We start from the raw sequence: 10,219 nt of genomic DNA on the forward strand, positions 1-10,219 counted from the left end.
TATAAGACATTATTGCGCCTAATAAAAATTAAAAACGTTTGGTAAGGTCAGTAACTTGTTACATGTAGTCCACATTGAAACTGGGTAGTATGTGTTCGAAATACATGTTTACTTATTATATTTGGAGTTATATGTATATAGAGAAGACGTTATATTATCTACACTAATTGCACTAATCATATTGTTATATTATCATTGTAACAAAAGATTTTTTATCCCGACAGTATTATGTCAACTAATAAAAAATTTACATCTAACTAAATATTTAGATCCAATTAAAAATATATTTGCCACTGAAAATTATAACTGTTGGCTACGTATTGACCTTGCAAATTACACATTTTACTTATCTAATAGTCATGTACCAATTTTGCATTACATGTATAGACGATACAAAATAAATCACTACAGGCCATGACTTCCAAACCAGTCATAACTCACAAACGAGACTCGGAACTCGGAAGTATCATCGCGATAAATAATTGAATGATGTCATAATATCATAAGAATGTGGCGACAATATATTATTCTTTTCTATTTAGTCTTTTCGCAGGTCTCAGTCTCAGATAATTCTATACCAAATATCATCCAAATCTGTTCAGTGTTTTAAGCGTCAAGAAGAGACAGATAGACATTGTTTTTCAAAATAGTGTACATATGTTTAAAAATATAACAATATCAGTCGCTAAACTCACACAATTAGGAATTTATTAAATTTTAATAAGCCTTTCACGCTCTGTATAACAAATACATGGCCTCTCGGCGAAACCGAGCAGAAATTCATAGACGTCATGGTGAAGGCAATACTTGCGTAATGGGATTACCGTGTAGTGTAGTGTGCCAGACAGAGAGATTGTTATCGAAGCATCAATTGACTTGTTATTGAGGAAAATAAGACTATAAAGTTACTATTTAGTAATCTGTGGTAATATGAAAAGTTATGAGCGTTTTCTAATCTGCAGGGACAGACAAATTTGGCTGATAAAACTCTGGTCATCTATACCTTTCCTATTATTGATATGTTGGCTTTCTTCGTTCTATTCATCATTCATTCATTTACATAAACACCTTGTTTTGAAAGATATTGAAATGGCTTTCAATGTTGTATGTTAAAAATATGATCTAATTTTGCTATTTCACTGGGATTTTTTTGAGGGCAAATTGAATTTAAATATTGTAAATTATCGATTAATAACTAGTAGTTCTTGAGATTAGCGTGTTCAACGTAGTTAGAACAAAAATGATTATCTACCTATTATGTGTATGAATTTATTGTCCATTAAACATAATTTAACGGCGAACTTAATACCTTTAAGGTTATACCTTAATATCTTTCAGTTAACCTTTAGTACTAACATTTATTTGCATATTCAAAAATCTTCTTTCGTATGTCCTTTGATCATAGTAATACGAGTCTAGTAAAGTTGTATCAACCATATTTTCATTTTATTTTGTTTTTATAAAAACTTGTCTTTCTCACTCATCACTTCAATTATCGTCTTAACCTAAAAATATTATAATTTGTATTATAATTATTCTTTTGGAAAAATCTAAAATTACTCGGTCCATAAATTTAAAACAATAGAAGCGGTTGCAAGGTTCGCTGGGTATGTGATAAAATGTTATCAGTTACGAGTGGTAAAATTTGCGAAGTATTTTCCCGTTTTATTACGGCTAGAATAATAATAACATATTTTTGTTACGAAATTATTTTATACTAGACAATTAATGCTATTTTATAATTTTAATTATTTCAGGGATACGTATTTTTTATTTCTGTTCTACTCGTAATTAAATTTTCCGTATAATAATAAATTTCAATGTTAAAATGTACAATAAAATGTATAAGAAAATTCTGTTTAGGTACCTTTCGTGACTTTCAAATGTTCTAGCAAGCAATGCATATAAATAAAGTATTAAAAATGAAATCAAAATTTGAAATATAAAATAATTATTATTTCAATTTAATTGAAATAAGCAATATTGGCTTTAAGTATTTTTGTTTATCGTTTTCGTTATGGCAGTTACCGGTAACACTCTAGTTACATAAATACATTTAATTTTCAAGTTTTTCCTTATCTAAGTAATTGGAAAATTTTGAAACAATTTCATTAAATGCTTCTCATCTTTCTTCTTTCATACAACAATATTAAATAAATTCATTAGACTTTAAAATCTGAAAATATTTGGGGTGAAAACAAATTATAATCAAGCAAAGAGATATAAAAATAAATGTCAAGTGCTATAAGCAGGTTTCGCAGGTTGTGGCTTGGCGTTATTTTAAGAATATTTAGTGTTTATTAGACCATTTAAAATACAGTGTACAAATCCTATCCTACTAGGCTACTAACATTATAAATGCGAAAGTTTGTGAGGATGGATTATATGTTGTATGTGTATGTATGTTTGTTATTCTTTCACGCAAATACTACAGAACCGATTACAATAAAATTTAGCACACATATAGAGGGTTACCTGGATTAACACATAGGATATGTTTTATCCCAGAAATACCTCGGAACAGGAATTATGCGGGTTTTTCTTTGAAAACGCGGGTGAAGCCGCGGGCGGAAAGCTAGTGTAATATAATTACTTCAGCAATGTTAACGAAAAGCCTCATTTAAAAGCAACTATCGTCAACGGGTTGACCTCTGAACCACGTCTGTGTGAAGCCTTTGCTCTTTGTTACGTGAAAGTGAAAAAGTTTATGTTATGGAATTTTTGGTGACTGGATAAGATCTGAAAATGTGCCCTGACTTGAATTAAAACATGGTTTTTTTTAAGTTGACAAACTTGGGAAATAGAAAAGTAATAAAGTCATAGTTTAATGCTTATAAGGTTCTTATCAAAAAAAAGATAATGTAAAATTTGCTAAATTATCAATATATTTAACATGAAAATAAAGATATACTTTTTTATCGATGATGTGAATTTTTAATATCCCGTTTCTAAATTTATACGAAAAAATTCGAGAAGTGTAATCATATTATGTAAATCTTTTCAAGAATTTGTATAAGCAGTTTTTGAGTAACTAAATACGACAAAACTAGAATTATTGGAGGCAACATGCCACTTAAGACTCATGTTATTATGTAAGTGATGTAACACTCTATGATGCAGTATAAAAGACATCAACGCGTTACGTGCACTCTATTGACAAAGTTAATCAATTATTTTGGAATAATGTTACGGTAATAAATGCTATGTTACTTCATTTTAATTGAGTTTAGTATCCATAAGGTATTTATTATAATATGTAGTTGTTAATACAGTAGGCGACTAAAGCTATTTTTATAAGATAACAAATTACCTACAGCACACATGAGAAATAATTAAATATGTTATTTTATTCTTAGCAAAAAATATATTCTACAACTTTATTAGCATTTAATAATTAACTTCACCGCGTTTTTAAAATTAAGAGCGTTTTAATTACCGTGCGATCTTTTTTCAAATACAAGCTAATCGTAGTTATTCCGGATCTTATTTACAGATGATTCATTCAATGAATTATAATTTTACTTTAGAATTATAATTTGAATAATATTCGAAATAATATTAAGATATTATTAATTAATGGAATATTTTATTCCATTACGAATATAAAGTATTAATTACTTAATTTAACTTTTGTGGTGGTTTTAGCGTTTAATAATTTAAATGTGCTCTTAAATATTTTAATTTTTATTTTTTAAATATAGAAAACGTTGCTATCTGATATTATATATAGGTACGTCTAAAAAAATGATAATGCTAATGTCACTTTTGCTTATTCTTCTTCAACGTTAAATATTAAATAATAAATACCTATTAACAAAATAATACTGTGAACCGTTCGATGACTTTTGCGTGTAGTCAGACAAATGTCACCCATTCAGACATGGTTGTTTGGGTCATGTAAATATAAACTTTGATAATACAAGGCTTGAACTTATCTTTGAAGTAGTCGCGTTGTTAAGTAAATAATATATTGTTAGTTGACAATGTTCAACTTTATCTTTTGAAAATTCTATCATACACTAACCATCAGAATCGGTAAAATATTGCGTAAAATTATTATCATATTATTTCATGTTTTGGCATTAATGATTAATATAATAATCGATTGATAAATATAAAAACATCAATGAACATAGTATATAATAGAATAGAATTAATTTAGAAACAGCATTAGTCATACATAATTAAAACTCAAAATCAAGTCATATAAGTGCACGCCGCGCAAAAATAACAAACAATAGGCCAATAAAACCTACACACAACCTACCCTCAAAGTCCGCGCACAGCACACACAAAACTTATTATAACTAAAAATCAAAAACGTCCACAACTGATCGCACAAAATCGAATTTGTTTATCGCGAGTTTAAGATCGTACATAGCTACATTCGTACACGGTCTTCGGGAGTATTAGGTTATACACGTGCATACTATCTGACAGTTGGCGCGACACTGCTGAGTGTTCGCACCGATCAGCTGGCCGGCCGGCCGTTTGCTAATCGCACCACGCTGCATAATCAAGTGAGAGGAAATATAAGGAGCTGCTACAATCAAGGCGATAACATTTGTGTGACGTATGATTAAAGATCCGTCGTGTTGATCCACTTCTTGATTCGTAATGATCGTGAATTTCAGTAATTTAATAAATTCATGCTACCTTGTCACTAGGCTAGGTCACTAGTGTTTTCAGGGATTTACCAGTTCCTTTGTTTAATTTGGTCTATTTGTTCTCTAATGTTCTCTATTCATGCGATCTTGTCACTAAACCGAATCTCTAAAATCAGCGGACAGCTATAATCCTACTAATCTTATATATTATTACTATATAATATATATCGTCGAGGGATACGGTTTGATTGAGGCAAATCACCGGAAGTAATAATACATCAAAGGCAGTCGCAGCACAGCGGCTTTCGATCAGCATACCTCGAATACGAAAACGTATTTTATTGATTTATTGATCACACACTAGAAACACTCTACTAGTGACTACTAGCGTTGACCTAATAGTATTTTATGTTAGTAGAATTATAACTTGGACGTAGTAGAGTTATTTGAGTGTTGTAGAGATGTAGAGATCTTACATATTTTTTCGTTATATAAATTTCAAGCTAAATGTAGAGTCCAGTACAAAAGCTTATACCGGCCTGTAATACTTGAACCTTTTGATTACTTTAATGTTTTTCATTATATTATATTCCAAAATTTTTATGTTTTTATATAACATGTAGAGTAACTCTTTCTATTTTGTTATACATAAATTGAACTTTTATGGTTTTATTGAAACGGCTTAATATTTCCCAAGCCATATATATTACAACTGTATCATATACATTTCCAATCGGAGTGTAGACCGTATGTTCTCAATCCAAAAAATCACTTAAGAGAAACACTTACAAACGACTTCAAAACCGTTATGTTTTAATTCTTAAATGTGAAGGAGGTAATGATGATTGTAAAAATCGCAAAAGGCACATATTATTGTCATTCTTCCACCTGACATAACCTAAGCAACCTACTTACGAGGAAAGCAAGTCATTGTCTTTTTACTAAGTTGCATCTCTTTCTGACACGTGTAATATGTTGTGTGTAGAAATGAAAGGCAATGAGAGCTAATTGTTAAATAACTATCTATTTATAAGTATGATAACAATTATTCTGATATTCTTTAGCAGAACTGCTTTTTTGAGGACCATTATGTTATTGTTTCTTATTGCAATAAATTAAATTTGGATAATAAAATAAACAAAATATGGATTATGGATTATAGTGTAGGATTAGGCTGCCTGTCCACCGGAGCGGAGCGAGGCAGAGGAGCGGAGAAACGGAGAAATATTAACCAATAGGACTGCACAAAATCTCCGCACCTCAGAGGTGCGGAGATTTTGTGCAGTCCTATTGGTTAATATTTCTCCGTTTCTCCGCTCTGCTGCCTCGCTCCGCTCCGGTGGACAGGCAGCCTTAGGATTGTATAATATGTGTCTCTAGGTATAGAACATGAAGTAAATAATTCATTTCTCTATGCAAGAATCAAAAGGTATGCAAGAAATAATGAAAAAGCTACGTTTACTTAGATACACACGTAGTTAGGTACAATTATACAATATAATAAATATTCAAATACATAATTGCATTTAAAGTCTGTTAGTAAATTAATTCGATAAGTTTTTACCCTTTAAAATACGGTACAATGAATTTACTGTCTTCTAAAAATCGTCTGCTATTTAACCTTTAGTAGACATTTAAATTGGCTCTGTTTAGATTGTTTATTATCTAGAATCGTGGTGAGGTTTCACACAGAAAACTTTACAATACATATTCCTCAAACAATCTTAAGATCTACGTTGAAACTAACACCTAATATTTGCGCTAACGTTATCTCTATGCAACATCCTGCGAGGTGTAAAACAAGGAAAATTGTGAAAACGCACAAATAAACTGTGGTTTTAATTTGAAAGTTGAAGTGAAAATGTTAGGTAATTGTTTAGAAATGAAGCCCTTAGGTTTGGCCATTGTTTTGAAACAGGCATGTCTAGTGTACACGTATGTAATTACCCATTTCATACTAAGTAATAGCTGTGTATTGTTGAAACAAAACGTATGTTTTCGTTTGGTTGCACAAAAGTGCTTCTTTCCAAATTGCTAATACATATTACGATACTAACGTTTTCTTTTTTTTCGTATAAGTGAAGCAGGTCCACAACTTCATTGTATTTTAAAATAAATAACAATAATTTACGTAGGTACCTAGCAATTGAAAAATCATATAATAGTATCTACGTATCTATTATGTATTACATATTTACTTAGATAAATAGGTAGTCAGTAGAGCTATAAACCTCTTTTAATTAAAATGACTAAAATTGTTCATATTTTGTTAATTTATCTTTTGTAAAATGTCAATATTAAAACAATCTTGTAAAATCAAGAAGCCTCTCGTGATACCACTTTAAAAGCAAGTGCCAGTTTACATAATGTCTAAGCTTTACAGTTTTCCTCATCCAAGTATTTTCTAAAATCTATTTATTATTCTTTGAACTAGCAAGATTTCTTTGTGTTCTATTAAACAGTCTGCAAAAGGAGTTATATCTATACTTTCCCCTGTATTCGGATCGCAGGCGGATCCCTCGACGCTTCGCGAATAATAATGATATCTTTGTAATAGCCTGTCTTGTTTGTTTGTTTCCATTGTTCAGTTTTCATATTTTTGTATATCCTTAAATATGTTTTGTTTGCATAGGTTTTTTTAAACAGTCAACAGATTTATATACATACTAGAAAGGTACATAGATAAATCTTAACATAGAAGGATGTCTCTAGGCTAATTATGCTTTTAGTGTCGTGTTAAAAAACGTTTAAGTGGCGTTTTCCCCTAATAATGCCTTAATATACTTACCTAATACTTATGCATCTATCAAGGTACGGTTACGAATGAGTAACAAATTTTCAAGCACCACGGCATTAAAGGCAATAAATTTATACGCTTACCAGTTACTGCTTCTTGAAGTCTAACATAAACATTAAGTCTAAACTAACATTCTCAATAATGTCTCAGTCTTGTCTACTGTATTTTAAATAAAACGTGCCGTACCAATAAATGGCATTACGCTCATACAAGATTTAGTTGCGCAAGCGATGCGTGGGAACAAAATGCTGGTTATTTGGTATGCTAGAATTACTAGACTGCCGGAATCGTTTCCGAATTACGTGCAAGCTGTTACAGCTTAGATAGTTGATAACACGATGATACCGGTTTATAATCTGTGCATCTTTCATTTTTTTTCAAATGTGGAAATCCAGCCAGTAAGTTACGAAACGTAATGTAGTTTATGATAAGCCATATAATATGTAACAGTTTGAGTAACTATCTAGTTCTTCAAATTACAAGTACCTAGCTAGTTGACTGTTGACGCCCGAGCTTCGTTCGTGTCAGTGCCTACTGTATACAATTTAATAATACCAATTCCATCCCTATGAATATAAGTATAAAGTTAATCCAATGCTGTACAAGAGTTTAGAAGAGAAAACTACAAAATCAGTTTAACCATACTTCAAACTAAGCGTGTCGCGAAGCTTGGCAAGATTGTCTCAAACTATAGCATAGGTAAAATAAGGTAATGGCCTTTAGAACTATACAATATTAACCTTCATAGTTAAATTGACCTTTACAATGGCCAGGACACACTTTGTTCTATCAGACACGGTTTTGAATTAGCAGTTCCTTACTTTTTCAGGGACAATTTCTAAAGGCCATTATCACTATATACTTATTTTTAAAGTTAGTAACTAGTTATTTGTGTCATTTATTACATTTAAGTAAAAAAAATATGGCTCATATTGTATAGTAAAAGCAAGTTTATGCCAATTTCATGAAAAATCATAAAAATAAACTGAAAACATAATGGTATATGCTACTGTTTATATATTCACAAAGTTCATTTTTGAACCAATTGTCACAATAAATGTAAATGTGTATAGTATATCGTAAACTAGAATGTATAATGTACTTAGTTACATTGTAAACTGATACCAATTAATTGTTAATTTTGTAAACCAGAAAATGTAACGACTAACAACAAGAAAGTGTTAAAACAAAACACCGTTTTCAAGGAATCATTTATTTATTTACTTCATTACAATAAGTCACATAATAAATAAATAATTAAACATCTATATACGGCTAAAACACGTATGATTTATATGAAAACAATCGCAAGCACTTTTGATCGAGTTATTTCACTTCCATTGTACCTTTTCCTTATTATATCGAAATTTTGGCAATCAGAAAAAAAAAAACAAAAAATTTTTTGTCCTTTAATGTTCGCACGAAAACTTAAAAGGTACCTATGAAAAACCAAACTATACTTATACAAATACCCTGCTTTCCTCGATTAAAAGTGCTCCCGATAACATCAGATCTTTTATCCTATTTAAATATACATCGAAATTTGTGACAGTAGGATTTTTATTTGCACATAATATTTTCAATTGGTACTTAGTATTAGATTTCACTAATGTGGCGAAGAATAGCAATTTTTGTTATTTTTTTTTTCATTTGCAATACAATTAGGTGTTAACATCTTTAGCCAATGTTATCAATATTAAAAACACTAAAAATATTTGGATTCTAATATTTTTGTTATTCAATTAATAATAAAAAAAAACTAATTATTTATAAAGCCAATACTAAGAAATACAATCGACTTAACCACATTACAATAAGGTTCAAATTCGCCTACACTACCGAGTTTACTCTATCTAGCCCAAATTTCAACATAAAATAACATAGGTAATAATTTTGTTTAGCACGTTCTAATATTTTTAATTATAACCGAAACTGTTCCATATTTTAAGCTATACCTAACACTTAGCACATTGCATTTAGCTAACTTAATAGACATCAAAAATTCGCTATTAATACTAACACCACAACATATTATTTTGTTTGTATGAATAAAACGGGTCAAAAATTATCGTATTTAAAAATGAAAATCAGATAAAGTAGTATTTAATATTAATGTTATGTTCAACAAAAAATTACGCAAGTATTCCATGACAAAATGTACGAAAAAAAAATTTCCTTTAATATGCTTCGAAATAAATTTTAAATGTTAAAATATTTATGTATACCCATTTTACTCAAACACAAACTATACTCACAATAACATAGAATAAAAGTTAAGAATAAATGAAGCCGGGTGATTACAATGTATTTTTGGTCTTTTCATGGGTTTCATTTGAAACTGGCTAGAATTATAATCATATAAAGAAAGTAAATTGAGAGTTTCATATAAGTTAAAGCATTTTTATTTAATTTTGAGTTCACAATGATATTTTTATATGAATAATATGAACGACTTTTTTTATTTTTATTTCATTTTAACAAATTTAATCAGTTTTAAAATCAAATCATCAATTATGATTTTTTTTAATCACGATTTTGACTTTCACATACAAACCAATGAATAGTGCTGAAAAGTGAAAACTCTAAAAATACATTGAAAAAATATTAGAATACAATACCGAGTATTATTAACACATAGTTTTATGTGGACGGTGACAAATATAATAAATATTATATGTATAACAACAAAATACCAATCATGTACTATATATAGTACAAGACATATGGAGGTAAATATTGGTCAAGGCTTGAGAAATTTCACATAACTATGTTTTAAAACGATTATTATATTTATAGATTAACAAATAAAATATGT

General features: G+C 29.5%; 1 protein-coding gene across 1 annotated transcript in view; it reads right to left on the bottom strand.

Annotated features, from left to right (window-relative positions):
* Nucleotides 1–4,467, bottom strand: part of LOC149904363 (protein spaetzle 5-like) — a 29,157-nt gene extending 24,690 nt beyond the window's left edge. The window contains exon 1 of the mRNA XM_090107173.1: nucleotides 4,268–4,467. The gene's annotated coding sequence lies outside the window, so the exon portion shown is untranslated. The remainder of the gene's footprint in view (nucleotides 1–4,267) is intronic.
* Nucleotides 4,468–10,219: the final 5,752 nt, after the last annotated feature.

The sequence above is a fragment of the Colias eurytheme genome, chromosome 11 (genome assembly GCF_061535395.1).
Source record: "Colias eurytheme isolate Ceu_HAF_F1 chromosome 11, ilColEury1 Martin Lab GWU primary, whole genome shotgun sequence".
Lineage (NCBI taxonomy): Eukaryota > Metazoa > Arthropoda > Insecta > Lepidoptera > Pieridae > Colias > Colias eurytheme.